We start from the raw sequence: 15446 nt of genomic DNA, 5'->3' as shown, positions 1-15446 counted from the left end.
GCAGGAATCAGGGACATAGTGGGAGTCATCCCAAGGACCGATGTTTTCATTTAAGTCTGTAGTTCTATTTAAAGGGATGCATATATATTATTTTGAAATTGCTGGTATTTGTCATTTTTGACCTATGAAAATGGCAGTTTCACCTGGTCATACTTAGTAAAAATTAAATTATAACATAAGTGTGAAAGAATCATTAAAACAGTGCTATATGTATCAAGATTTATTAGTTCTATAGCATTATAAAAAGAATTTTTCATCAAGATAGAAAAAGGAAAACAAATTTTAAGCACTTTGGTATAACTCAGTGGATGAGATAACTCTTCAATTATATCATCTCTTCCCTTCTAGGGTTCTTCATGTCTGTGTATGAATTGTGTTTTCATGACAGTGTTGCATCTCCCTGGTTTCTTTCTTGATAAATGATTACTTGAAAATCATGGCAAAACACTTGTACTGCTTGTTCATCCCTTGGCTTCTCCTGATGCCTATAATTAGTATCTCTCCCTCTAATCCCTTTCTCCAAAAGCTTTCTCTTTCCTGACTTGGTCCAGATTTGCTGAGAGAGATTGGACAGGACTCAGACTGTGCTAGGGTCAGGAGAGACACAGTGGCCCACTGTCCAGTGCTGGTTCTGGACCCTGCAGAGAACACAAACATGTCTACCCTGGGAACTGCTCCCAGATGCTCTGGGTGAGCCCAAGGCAACCATATGCACTATAGGATGTATCCTCTTTGTCAGGGCTGATTGGGTCAGAGACGATACTTTACCCAATCAGATTCCCTTCTCCAGGAATTTGGACTTGAACTGGACAGACAGCCAGTTATTTTGTTTCTTTGTGGAATGGCAGGAGCCATGGGTTTCTCAGGGGCTGTGGGTTGTGCAGTCCGTCCCGTGAGCTGAGGATCAGGAAATGCCAGCCTGCCGAGCCAGGGCAGTGAAGCACATGTGCAGAGAGAATCAGAAATGAGAGAGGGACTTGAAATCATAGTGATTCCGAGTTCTAGTTCTTTCCTGAGAAAGGCTGCATTCTTCCTCTTGGTTTCTGTAAGACAGCTTGGTGGCCTTAAACAAAATTCTCCCCCTCTCTTTGTTGAAACTAGATTGAGTGGGCTTCAGTGACCTGCCACCACGAGAATACTAGTGGCGACATGTTAATTTCTAGAACTCTATAATTCAGCGATACACAGGACAGCTTATGTTTTCAAGGTTGGGAGGATAGGGACGTGGGTCCTGGGCAGTGGGGAAGCCAGGGCAGGGGCTGGCAGGGATTCTGTCTGAGCGAAATTTACTGGGCTTAGTGAATATGATAAGGAACTCCCCTACTTCACAGGCATACCTCGGAGAGAGCCCGACTAGACTAGCTAAATATTATTTTCCTTCAAGTTTTGGTGTTGGTCTCTGAAGTGCAGTGGATGGTTTAAAACCTAAGTAAGTCCAGCTGGTATTTAACCGTGGCAAGTAAGGGGAGACACCTTTTTTGATGAAGATTTTTCTCCCTGATCTTCAGTGTGTGCAGTGTGGAATCCATTTTAGAAAGCGCCTGTCTGGATTAATTTCTTTTAATGCTCAATATTTTTCTTCCTTCTTTCTGCTCTATCTGACCTGATATGATGTCATTTGGGCTGTATTAAACATTTTTTTTTGAAAAAGAGTGAACATTATACATTTCATCCCCCAAATGCTATTTCTGGGTCTACAATTCATCTCTGCCACGGCATTTTCCTGGTTCCTAAAGGACTCTGGTACAGACATACCCTCTCCCCCTCCTCCCTTTCACCTTGGATTCAGCACTAAAAAATGTAAAAGACGCTAATAAGGCAGGAGGTGCTTTATGCCACAGGGTATAGATGATACTATTGGAAATGAGGAATCTTCTTCCTGAATGTTGTCAATTTGTTACTTTTCTGAGTCTGCTGGTGGCAGCTCAGCATGGGGCCCCGTTATCTCCTGGCCCAAGCAGCTGGCTTTGGGCGCAAGACTGGACTAGGAGAGATTGCTTTGCAGCCCCAGTGGGGCATTTCACAATTTCCTTTTCCTTGAGAAACTTTAAAAAGCCATCCAGGCCTCACTACCTGTGCACTTCATTTAGAGCGGCCGCCGTGTGACTCAGTTCAGGCAAGGCGGCAGCCAGAGTCCCTGCTGTGGAGAGGGAGAATCGTGTCACCCTGCTGGGGGCTGGCACCTGGGACACAGGGCGCAGGGGGTCTGGGAGTCAGGCCAGCTTAGCTCAACAAGCACTTATTTGACACCTACTGTGTGTGAGCGATTATGCAAGGCCCAGGGGACAGAGGTCAATAAGAGGTGGTCTATGACTTCAAAGAGCTCATAGTTCAGTGACAGAGATGGAAAAATAAACAAATAATTAATATGTAATAGGTAAAGTGCAGAGTGAGAAGGAAATTCAGGAGCAGGAAGAAGGGGCATCTAGAACTGGTAGGTGTGGAAGGATGAGGGATGGACTATGGGGGAGCTGGTCATCTGATCTGAGTCTCAAAGAATGAACAGGAGTAGTCAGTAGTAAAAGTGAGGGAAAAGCCTTTGGGGCAGAGGGAGCAGCATGAACAAAATGTGGAAGTGTGAAACCGAGAGGCCTAACTGGGAGACAAGTAGATTGCAAGAGTGTTCAAGAGCGGAGGGGGAATATATAAAACAGGGCTGGAGAGGTAAGCAGGGCTTGGGCAGTTGTGTACCATGTTGCCAAGGAGGGGACTGGCCCTTGTCCTGTAGGTGTTGGGGAACTGTCAAAATAAGGGCATAACTTTCATGGATGGAGGGGCTGAGCTTGAGGGGCAGCCCGAGGGATGAAGCTCAGGCCCAGAAGCCCTGGGAAAAATCTGGGGGTAGAGGGAGAACTGAAGAGCTGGCAGCAGGGGTGTTGGACACCTTCAAGTGCTGAGGGTCTAAGCAGGAGTAGGACAGTAGCCGACAGCCAGGTGGGTAGATGGGCGAGGAAGAACTGATGTGTTCACTGGCCTTGAGGGCTCTGGATCTGAAGTCTGTACTGTGAGGTCAATACTGAGCATCAGAATAAGCCTAAATAGATGAGAATAGGCCTCCTGCAGAAGCTGGAGGCCCACTCAGCTGTTGGCACCAGACGGTTCAGGAGTCGTGACCCTCACCTTTTGCCCACCCCTAATTTTAGGCGATTACATGTTTCCACCAGAGTCCATTTTCAGTGCTGGAGGTGACTGATCAGAACCAAGCCTAGTCATCAGGCTGTTGATATGGTTCCTGTCAATAGCTACAGTGGCTTGAGCCAGATGGTGGCCATGGAGGTAGAGAGAAACGGACAGATTGAGATGTATTTTGTAGACTGACGCAGTGGACTTGGTTATAAGTTAGATGTGGGAGGGACCAAGAGGCATTTCAGGACTGACTCCCAGATTTCTGGCTTTTAGCTACTAGAGGTTGGTGGTACCAACCCTTGTCTCTGGGAACTTAGGCTAAGATACACCTTCAAACACTCAATCCCAACATAGTCATTCTCAATACAAATCCATTCCAGAATATCTCTGCATATACACAAGACTAGCAGAAAGTAGAAATAAGTTTACAGAAATAAGGTAATTTTTTCCAGCTTTACTGAGGTATAGTTGACATATAACATTGTGTAAGTTTAAGGTGTATGACATGATGATTTGATAAGCCTGTGTACTGTGAAATGATTACCACAGTAGTGTTAGTTAATACATCCACTACCTCCATAATTACTGTTTCTTTTTTTGTGGTGAGAATATTTCAGATCTACTCTCTTAGCAAATTTCAAGTATGTAATACAGTACTGTTAACTTTAGCCACCATGCTGTACACTAGATCCCTAGAACTTATTTATCTTATAACTGGAAATCTGTGCCATTGACCAATCTCATCATTTCCCCCATCCTCCAGTCCCCGGCAACCACCATTCTATTCTGTTTCTGTGAATTTGGCTTTTTTAGATTTCACATATAAGTGATATCATGTGGTATTTGTCATTCTCTCTCTGACTTATTTCACTTAGCATAGTGCCCTCAAGGTCCATCCATGTTGTAACAAATGGCAGAATATCCTTCTTTCTCATGGCCAAATAATATTCATATATATTAATATATACATACACATTTATATATACATACCAACTCTTTATCCATTCATCTGTGGATGTATAGTTAGGTTGTTTCCACATCTTGCTTATTGGAAATAATGCTGCAATGAACATGGGAGTGCAGATATTTCTTTGTGATATTGATCATTTCTTTTGGATATATACCCAGAAGTTGGATTTCTGGATCATATGTTAGTTCTATTTTTAATTTTGTAAGGAAGCTCCATACTGTTTCTGTAGTGGCTGTACCAATTTACGTTCTCACCAACAGTGCACAAAAGTTCCCTTTTCTCCACATCCTTGCTACACTTTTTATCTCTTGTATATCTATTGTCTTTTTGATGACAGCCATTCTAACAGGTGTGAGTTGATGTTTCACTGTGGTTTTAATTACTATTTCCCTGATAATTAGTGATGTAGAGCACCTTTTAATGTACCTGTTGGCCGTTTGTCATCTTCCTTGGAAAAACGTCTCTTCAAATCCTCTGCCCATTTTATTTGGATTAATTAATTAATTAATTTTGCTGTTGAGTTACATTAATTCCTTATGTATTTTTTGGGGGGGGTAGGAGTTTATTAATTAATTAATTTATTTTTGCTGTGTTGGGTCTTCGTTTCTGTGCGAGGGCTTTCTCTAGTTGTGGCAAGCGTGGGCCTCTCACTATCGCGGCCTCTCTTGTTGCGGAGCACAGGCTCCAGAGGCGCAGGCTCAGTAGTTGTGGCTCACGGGCCTAGTTGCTCCATGGCATGTAGGGATCCTCCCAGACCAGGGCTTGAACCCGTGTCCCCTGCATTAGCAGGCGGATTCTCAACCACTGCGCCACCAGGGAAGCCCCCCTTATGTATTTTTGATCTTAACCCCTTATCAGATATATGATTTACAAATATATCTTGGTTGCCTTTTCATCTTGTTGACTGGTCCTTTGCTGTGTAGAAGTGTTTTAGTTAGAGGTAGTCCCACTTATTTACTTTTGCTTTTGTTGCTTATGCTTTTGGTGTCATATCTAAAAAAACTGTTTCCAAGACCAATGAGAAAGAGCCTTCTCCTTACATTTTCTTCTAGGAGTTTTATGGCTTCAGGTTTTATGTTTAACTCTGAATTAATTTTGAGTTAATTTTTGTGGTGTAAGACAGAGGTCCAATTTCAGTCTTCTGTGTGTGATTATCCAGTTTTCCCAACTCCATTTATGGAAGCTACTATTCTTTCCCTGCTGAGTATTTTCCTCCTGATTTCATTGAATTGTCTTTCTGTGTTTTCTTATAGCTTATTGAACTTCCTTAAACCAGTTATTTTGAATTCTTTATTGGATAAATTGCATATCTCCATGTCTTTGGGGTCAATTACTGAAAGATTATTGTAACTCTTTGGTGGTGTCATTTTCCGTGATTTTTCACATTCTTGAAGTCTTGAGTTGCTATCTTTGCATTTGAAGTAGTCACCTCCTCCTGTCTTTACTGACTTCAGGAGAGGAATATCTTCCATTAGCCCAGCTAGGGATTCTGAGGCTTTCTCAGACCCGCTACGGACACACCGGCTCCATACTTCTTCCTTCCTCTTGTGGCAGAATTCTTAAGCTTGTACGCTTTCTCTTGACCCTGCAACACACCAGATCATATGCTGACAGCCTCCTTTTTGTTTTTCTGGAGGAGATACTGAAGCTCAAGGTTGTGGTCTTTTCCTGGCCTGCAGATTTGGACTGGCTTTCTGTGCTTGCTCACCAGCCATCTGCCAAAACTTGCTCTCGCTGCCTTTGGTAGTACACCTTGAGAATGGGCTGCTGGGTTGGGGTGTGTGTGGTTGAATCACATGGAGCAATGCAGTTGCCTGTGGGCCAGTTGCGGGGATCTGTGGGCTAGATGTCCCTAGCAGGTGTGGGTGGGCTTGATAGGGTCCTTGGTACAGTTAGTGGGTTCACATCCCTTTAATGTTCTCCAAGATTCCTATGTGCTGCTCTCCCATCCTCTTCCTGCCCCCAAGTCATGCAGCTCATGACTCAGTACTCTGGGTGGAGTGAGAGAGAAATGGGCCTCCTTGGCAGCATCCAGCACAAGTAGGTAAATCAGGTGCTCACTCAAACACTCCCTTTCCCCTGTGGGAGTAATCGCAGGCCAAGAAGAGATGTCACTTGGCCCTGAGCTGTGCTGGTTTGGGAAGGGGTAATGTGGGAAAACCAAATTGTTCCTCTTACCCTCTCCAATGCATTCAAACTTGCATTTTTTCTTCCAGTGGTGTGCTGGAAGTTCTCCACTGGAAAACTGAACTTCCACAAAGGCTCTCCGGTCCATGAGTAATTGTCTAAGACAATTTTCCAGGGGCTCCCAGACTATGGCTGAGAGGGGCTGGAGCAGGTTCATGGGCCACCACTGCAGGGTCCAGAGCTGGGACAGAGGTCTATATGCCTATTTTCTGCCACATGGGTGGACATGACCCCTCCTGGGTCCCTTGGTGTATGGTGTTGGATCCCACAGCTCCCATATCTGTGGATGGATGCCAAATTGTCATTGTTGAGGTGTCTATAGGGGGAGGAACAAGGGATGTCTTAGTCGTGTTGGTGACATCACCCCAGAAATGAGATAATTTTATATGTCTTCAAATAGTATTGTTTTAGGATATCAAAGAAGATCCTTGAGAGAATCTATGTCCAGGACTGGGGTGAGGTGACTGAGACTCCTATGGTATAAAACTTAAGGAGACCCTCACTCTCAGGGTCATGCCCTCCAAATCCACCCCTGTTGCTGCACATGGCAAAATTTCAATCTTTTTTGTGGCTGAGTAGTATTCCATTGTGTATATATATACCACATCTTCTTTATCCATTCATCTGCTGATGGACACTTAGGTTGCTTCCACATCTTGGCAATTGTAAACAGTGCTGCAGTGAACATTGGGGTTCTCCTTGGGCTTCTGTGTTATTGCTTTCTCCATTGTCTTCTCCCATCCCTCTGGTTGTCCTGGGTCCATCCCTTTTTGGTTCATATGCCCCTCAGTTGTTGCTCTTCCACCAAGTTGTGTCCTGGTCCCCCTCTTTCCTCTCTCTGTATTTTTCCTTCCTATAGTTATGGAATTATTATCCTATAATTATAATTCCTATAAATCACTCCTATAACAACTACAATATGTAAGTCATTGACTCCCATATCTACATCTACAGTTCAGATATTACTCTCAGATCTCAGATCTATGTATTCAACTGCCCACAGGATATCCCACAAGTATTTCAAACTTAACGTGCCCCAAGTTGGACTGATTATTTCCTAGAAAATCTGATACTCTTCAAGTAGTACCTTTATCAGTAAATGTTAGCCCTTATTCAGCTGCCAGGGCTTTGGACATCATCCTAGACATACCCCTCCTTCATACCTCACACATAACTGATGACCAAGTCCTATTATTTCTACCCCCTTGATACACTCCTATTCACTTCCTCTTCTCTGTAATCTTCTAATTGGTCTCCTTGGCTCCAGTCTCATCATATACAATGTATTCTTCAAACTCTTATCTTTGTGATCTTTATGAAATACAAATCTGATCATTTCACTCTCTGGCTTAAAACTAGTCAAAGGCAGGGGAGACCTTCAAGATGGCAGAGGAGTAAGATGTGGAGATCAACTTTCTCCCCACAAATACATCAAAAATACTTCTACAAGTGGAACAACTCTTACAGAACACCTAGTGAACACTGGCAGAAGACCTCAGACTTCACAAAAGGCAAGAAAACCCCCACGTACATGGGTAGGGCAAAAGGAAAAAGAATAAACAGAGACAAAAGAATAGGGATGGGACCTACACCAGTGGGAGGGAGCTGTGAAGGAGGAGAGGTTTCCACACACAAGGAAGCCCCTTCACTGGTGGGGATGGGGGGGTGGATGGGGGGGAAGCCTTGGAGCCATGGAGGAGAGCGCAGCAACAGGGATGCAGAGGGCAAAGCAGAGAGATTCCTGCACAGGGGATTGGTGCTCACCAGCACTCACCAGCCTGAGAGGCTTGTCTGCTCACCTTCTGGGGTGGGTGGGGGCTGTGAGCTGAGGCTTGGCTTTGGAGATCAGACACCAGGGAGAGGACTGGGGTTGGCTGCATGAACACAGCCTGAAGGGGGCTAGTGTGCCACAGCTAGTTGGAGGGAATCCGGGAAAAATTCTCGATCTGTCTAAGAGGCAAGAGACCATTGTTTTGGGGTGTGTGAGGAGAGGGGATTCCTTTCCCATGTGCCCACAGGAGGCAGAGCACTGCCTAAGCAAGCTCCAAGGATGGGCACGAGCCATGGCTCTCAGCTCACACCCCAGAGATGGGCATGAAACGCTAAGGCTGTTGTCATTGCCACCAAGAATCCTGTGTGCAAGTACAGGTCGCTATCCACACCTCCCTTCCTGGGAACCTGTGCAGCCAGCCACTGCCAGGGTCCCGTGATCCAGGGACAACTTCCCTGGGAGAACACAGAGTGCCTCAGGCTGTTGCAATGTCATGCTGGCCGCTGCCACTGCAGGCTCGCCCCACATTCCAATTATAACTACCGTACCCTTCTGTCCACCTGGCATGAGTGAGCCAGAGCCCCCTAATCAGCCGCTGCTTTAACCCCATCCTGTTTTGTCAGGAAGAGACTCCTGAGGGCAACCTACATGCAGAGGTGGGGCCAAATCCAAAGCTGAACCCCAGGAGCTGTGCAAACAAAGAAGAGAAAGGGAAATCTCTCCCAGCAGCCTCAGGAGCAGCAGATTAAATCCCCACAATCAACTTGAGATACCCTGCATGTGTGGAAAAACTGAACAGACAACAAATCGTCCCAAATTTGAGGTGTTGGACTTTAAGAGCAACTGTAGACTTGGGATTTGCTGTCTGCAAGCTTTCTGATATTTATGTTTATATTACTTTAGTTTTAGAACTTCTTATCATTGGTGGATTTGTTTATTGGTTTGGTTGTTCTCTTTTTTTTAATTATTATTTTTTAATGTTAATAATTAAAAAATTGTTTTATTTATTATTTTTAAATTTTAATTTATTTTTCTTTCTTTTTTTTCCCTTTTCTTCTGAGCCATGTGGCTGATAGGGTCTTGGTGCTCTGGCCTGGTGTCAGGCCTGAGCCTCTGAGGTAGGAGAGCTGAGTTCAGGACATTGGACCACCAGACACCTCCCAGCCCCATGTAATATCAATTGGTGAGAGCTCTCACAGAGATCTCTGTATCAACGCTAAGACACATCTCCACCCAATGGCCAGCAAGCTCCAGTGCTGGACAACCTTTGCCAAACAACTAGCAAGACAGGAACACAAACCCCCACCCCCCCATTAGCAGAGAGACTGCCTAAAATCATACTAAGTTCACAGACACCTCAAAACACACCACTGGATGTGGCCTTGCCCACCAGAAAGGCAAGATCCAGCCCCACCCACCAGAACACAGGCAACAGTCCCCTCCACCAGGAAGCCTACACAACCCACTGACCAAACCTTACCCACTGGGGGCAGACACCAAAAACAACAGGAACTACGAACCTGCAGCTTGTGAAAAGGAGACCCCAAACACAATAAGTTAAACAAAATGAGAAGACAGAAAAATATGCAGCAGATAAAAGAGCAAGGTAAAAACCCACCAGACCAAACAAACGAAGAGGAAATAGGCAGTCTACCTGAAAAAGAATTCAGAGTAATGATAGTAAAGGTATCGAAAATTTTAGAAATAGAATGGAGAAAATACAAGAAACATTTAACAAGGACCTAGAAGAACTAAAGAACAAACAAAAACTGATGAACAACACAATAAATGAAATTAAAAATTCTCTAGAAGAAATCAATAGCAGAATAACTGAGGCAGAAGAATAGATAAGACCTGAAAGATAAAACAGTGGAAGTAACTACTGCAGAGTAGGATAAAGAAAAAGAAATGAAAAGAATTGAAGACAGTCTCAGAGACCTCTGGGGCAACATTAAATTTGCCAACATTCGAATTATAGGGGTCCCAGAAGAAGAAGAGAAAAAGAAAGGGTCTGAGAAAATATTTGAAGTGATTATAGTTGAAAACTTCCCTAACATGGGAAACGAAATAGTCAATCAAGTCCAGGAAGTGTAGAGAGTGCCATACAGGATACATCCAAGGAGAAACATGCCAAGACACATATTAATAAAACTATCAAAAGTTAAATACAAAGAAAAAATATTAAAAGCAGCAATGGAAAAGCAACAAATAACATAGAAGGGAATCCCCATAATGTTAACAGCATATCTTTCAGCAAAAACTCTGCAAGCCAGAAGGGAGTGTCAGGACATATTTCAAGTGATGAAAGGGAAAAACATACAACCAAGATTACTCTACCAAGTAAGGAGCTCATTCAGATTCAATGGAGAAATTAAAATCTTTCCAGACAAGCAAAAGGTAAGAGAATTCAGCACCACCAGACCAGCTTTACAACAAATGCTAAAGGAACTTCTCTAGGCAAGAAACACAAGAGAAGGAAAAGACCTACAATAACAAACCCCAAACAATTAAGAAAATGGCAATAGGAACATACATATCGAAAACTACTTTAAATATAAATGGAATAAATGCTCCAACCAAAAGACACAGACTGGCTGAATGGATAAAGAAACCAGACCCGTATATATGTTGTCTACAAGAGACCCACTTCAGACCTAGGGACACATGCAGACTGAAAGTGAGGGGATGGAAAAAGTTATTCCATGCAAATGGAAATCAAAAGAAAGCTGGAGTAGCAATTCTCATATCAGACAAAATAGACTTTAAAATAAAGCCTATTAGAAGAGGGAAAGAAGGACACTACATAATGATCAAGAGAATAATCCAAGAAGAAGATATAATAATTGTAAATATTTATGCACCCAACATAGGAACACCTCAATACATAAGGCAAATGCTAACAGCCATAATAGGAGAAGTTGACGGTAACACAATAATAGTAGAGGACTTTAACACCCCACATTCACCAATGGACAGATCATCCAGAATGAAAATAAATAAGGAAACACAAGCTTTAAATGACACATTAAACAAGGTGGACTTAATTGATATTTATAGGACTTGCCATCCAAAAACAACAGAATACACTTTCTTCTCAAGTGCTCATGGAACATTCTCCAGGATAAACCATATTTTGGGTCAGAAATCAAGCCTTGGTAAATTTAAGAAAACTGAAATCATATCAAGTATCTTTTCTGACCACAACGCTATGAGACTAGAAATCAATTACAGGAAAAAAAACTGTAAAAAAATATAAACAAATGGAGGCTAAATAATATGCTATTAAATAACCAAGAGATCACTGAAGAAAACAAGGAGGAAATGAAAAAATACCTAGAAACAAATGACAATGAAAACACAACAACCCAAAACCTATGGGATGCAGCAAAAGCAGTTCTAAGAGGGAACTTTATAACAGTACAATCCTACCTCAAGAAATAAGAAAAAGCTCAAATAAACAACCTAACCTTACACCTAAAGCAATTAGAGAAAGAAGAACAAAGAGCCCAAAGTTGGCAGAAGGAAAGAAATAATAAAAATCAGATCAGAAATAAATGAAAAAGAAATGAAGGAAATGATAGCAAAGATCAATAAAACTAAAAGCTGGTTCCTTGAGAAGATAAATAAAATTGATAAACCATTAGCCAGACTCATCAAGAAAAAAAGAAAATCAAATCAGTAGAATTAGAAATGAAAAAGGAGAGGTAACAACTGACACTGTGGAAATTCAAAGGATCATGAGGGATTATTACAAGCAACTATATGCCAACAAAATGAACAACCTGGAAGAAATGGACACATTCTTAGAAAAGTACAACCTTCCAAGACTGAACCAGGAAGAAATAGAAAATATGAACAGACCAATCACAAGCACTGAAATTGAGATTGTGATTAAAAATCTTCCTATAAACAAAAGCCCAGGGCCAGATGGCTTCATACACAAATTCTATCAAACATTTAGAGAAGAGCTAACACCTACCCTTCTCATACTCTTCCAAAATATAGCAGAGGGAGGAACACTCCCAAACTCATTCTACAAGGCCACCATCACCCTGATACCAAAACCAGACAAAGATGTCACACACAAAAAAACTATAGGCCAATATCACTGATGAACACAAATGCAAAAATCCTCAACAAAATACTAGCAAACAGAATCCAATAGCACATTGAAAGGATCATACACCATGATCAAGTGGGGTTTATCCCAGGAATGCAAGGATTCTTCAGTATACGCAAATCAATCAATGTGATACACCATATTAACAAACTGAAGGATAAAAACCATATGATCATCTCAATAGATGCAGAAAAAACTTTTGACAAAATTCAAAACCCATTTATGATAAAAACGTTCCAGAAAGTGTGCATAGAGGGAACCTACCTCAACATAAAGGCCATATATGACAAACCCATAGTCAACATCATCCTCAATGGTGAAAAACTGAAACTAAACTATTTGCACTAAGATCAGGAACAAGACAAGGTTGCCCACTCTCACTACTATTATTCAACACAGTTTTGGAAGTATTAGCCACAGCAATGAGAGAAGAAAAAGAAATAAAAGGAATCCAAATTGGAAAAGAAGAAGTAAAGCTGTCACTGTTTGCAGATGACATGATACTATACATAGAGAATCCTAAAGATGTTACCAGAAATCTACTAGAGCTAATCAAGGAGTATGGTAGAGTTGCAGGGTACAAAATTAATGCACAGAAATCTCTTGCATTCCTATACACTAATGACGAAAAATCTGAAAGAGAAATTAAGGAAACACTCACATTTACCAATGCAACAACAACAACAAAAATACCTAGGAATAAACCTACCTAAGGAGACAAAAGACCTGTATACAGAAAACTATAAGACACTGATGAAAGAAACTAAAGATGATACAAACAGATGGAGAGATATACCATGTTCCTGGATTGGAAGAATCAACATTGTGAAAATGGCTATACTACCCAAAGCAATCTACAGATTCAGTGCAATCCTTTTCAAACTACCACTGGCATTTTTCACAAAACTAGAACAAAATATTTCACAATTTGTATGCTGAATAGCCAAAGCAATCTTGAGAAAGAAAAACGGAGCTGGAGGAATCACATTCCCCGGCTTCAGACTATACTACAAAGCTACAGTAATCAGACAGTATGGTACTGGCACAAAAACAGAAAGATAGATCAATGGAACAGGATAGAAAGTCCAGAGATAAACCGACACACATATGGTCACCTTATCTTTGACGAAGGAGGCAAGAACATACAACGGAGAAAAGACAGCCTCTTCAATAAGTGGTGCTAGGAAAACTGTACAGCTACACATAAAAGAATGAAATTAGAACACTCCCTAACACCATACACAAAAATAAACTCAAAATGGATGAAAGACCTAAATGTAAGGCCAGACAGTATAAAACTCTTAGAGGAAAACATATGCAGAACACTCTATGACATAAATCACAGAAAGATCCTGTTTGACCCACCTCCTACAGAAATGGAAATAAAAACAAAAATAAACAAATGGGACCTAATGAAACTGAAAAGCTTTGCACAGCAAAAGAAACCATAAACAAGATGAAAGGGAACCCTCAGAACGGGAGAAAGTATTTGCAAATGAAGCAACTGACAAAGGCTTAATCTCCAAAATATACAAGCAGCTCATGCAGCTCAATATCAAAAAAACAAACAACCCAATCCAAAAATGGGCAGAATACCTAAATAGATATTTCTCCAAAGAAGATATAAAGGTTGCCAACAAACACATGAAAGGATGCTCAACATCATTAACCATTAGAGAAATGCAAATCAAAACTACAATGAGGTATCACCTCACAGTGGTCAGAATGACCATCATCAAAAAATCTACAAACAATAAATGCTGGAAAGGGTGTGGAAAAAAGGGAACCATCTTGCACTGTTGGTGGGAATGTAAATTGATGCAGGCACTATGGAAAATAGTATGGAGGTCCTTAAAAAACTAAAAATAGAACTACCATATGACCCAGCAATCCCACTACTGGGCATATACCCAGAGAAAACCATAATTCAAAAAGAGTCATGTATCACAATGTTCATTGCAGCACTATTTACAATTGCCAGGACATGGAAGCAACCTACGTGTCCATAGAAAGATGAATGGATAAAGAAGATGTGGCACGTATATACGGTGGAATATTAGCCACAAAAAAAATGAAATTGAGTTATTTGTAGTGAGGTGGATGGACCTAGAGTCTGTCATACAGAGTGAAGTAAGTTAGAAAGAGAAAAACAAACACTGTATGCTAACACATATATATGGAATCCAAAAAAAAAGAAGTTCTGATAAACCTAAGGGCAGGATAGGAATAAAGACACAGTTGTAGAGAATGGACCTGAGGACACTGGGAGGGCGAAAGGTAAGCTGGGATGAAGTGAGAGAGTAGCATTCACATATATACATGACCCGATATAAAATAGTTAGTGGGAAGCAGCCGTATAGCACAGGGAGATCAGCTCAGTGCTCTTTGACCACCTAGAGGGGTGGGATAGGGAGAGTGGGAGGGAGATGCAGGAGGTAGGGCATATGTGTGTACATATAGCTGATTCACTTTGTTATACAGCAGAAACTAAAACAACATTGTAAAGCAACTATATGCCAATAAAGATGTTAAACCAAACCAAACCAAACCAAACCAAACTAGTCAAAAGCTTCCCACCAACCAGGAATAAAGCCTAGACCTTTTAGTCTGGACTTCCTGAGCCTGCTCACATTCAGGCTCAGAGGCAAGATTTACTCTTGGTGACTCAGGAGGGCAGTGGCATGTAATTTCAGGGAGATAGGTTTCAGCCCAGCATGATTTTCTACCAGTGATTGCTGGCCACAAAGCAATGGGTTCCCTGAAGTAGTGAGCTTCCCACATCTGGAGGTGACTGGACAGGAGCCGAAGGACGATAGCAGGAGGATGCGTGAGGGATTCCTGCCCTGTGTGGAGTATTGGACTATTGGACCTCTCATCTCCCTTCTATGAGAAGAAGACAAAGGGAAAAGGACTAATATTTGTTGAACACTGACTATGTATCCTGCATTATGGTTGATGCTTTATATTTATTGGTTCATTTTTCCTAAAAATCACTTTAGGGGGAAAGTGCTATTACTATCTCCATTTTATTGATGAGGACTCTAAACCTCAGAGATGTGAGACAGCTTTCCCAAGGCCACTTGGAAGGTAAATGGCAGAGCTGGGCTTCTAATCCACCCTGGAGTGGTTCTCAAAGTGTATTCCTCGATCTGTAGCATCAGCAACCCCTGTGATCTTGTTAGAAATGCAAATTTCCCAAACTTACTAAATCAGAATCTCTGGGGGTAGGTGGGAGCCAGCCATCTATGTTTTTTTTTTTTTTTTTTTTTTTT

Source organism: Lipotes vexillifer, unplaced genomic scaffold (genome assembly GCF_000442215.2).
Source record: "Lipotes vexillifer unplaced genomic scaffold, Lipotes_vexillifer_v1.1 scaffold86, whole genome shotgun sequence".
Classification (NCBI taxonomy): domain Eukaryota; kingdom Metazoa; phylum Chordata; class Mammalia; order Artiodactyla; family Lipotidae; genus Lipotes; species Lipotes vexillifer.
This window is presented reverse-complemented; position numbering follows the sequence as displayed.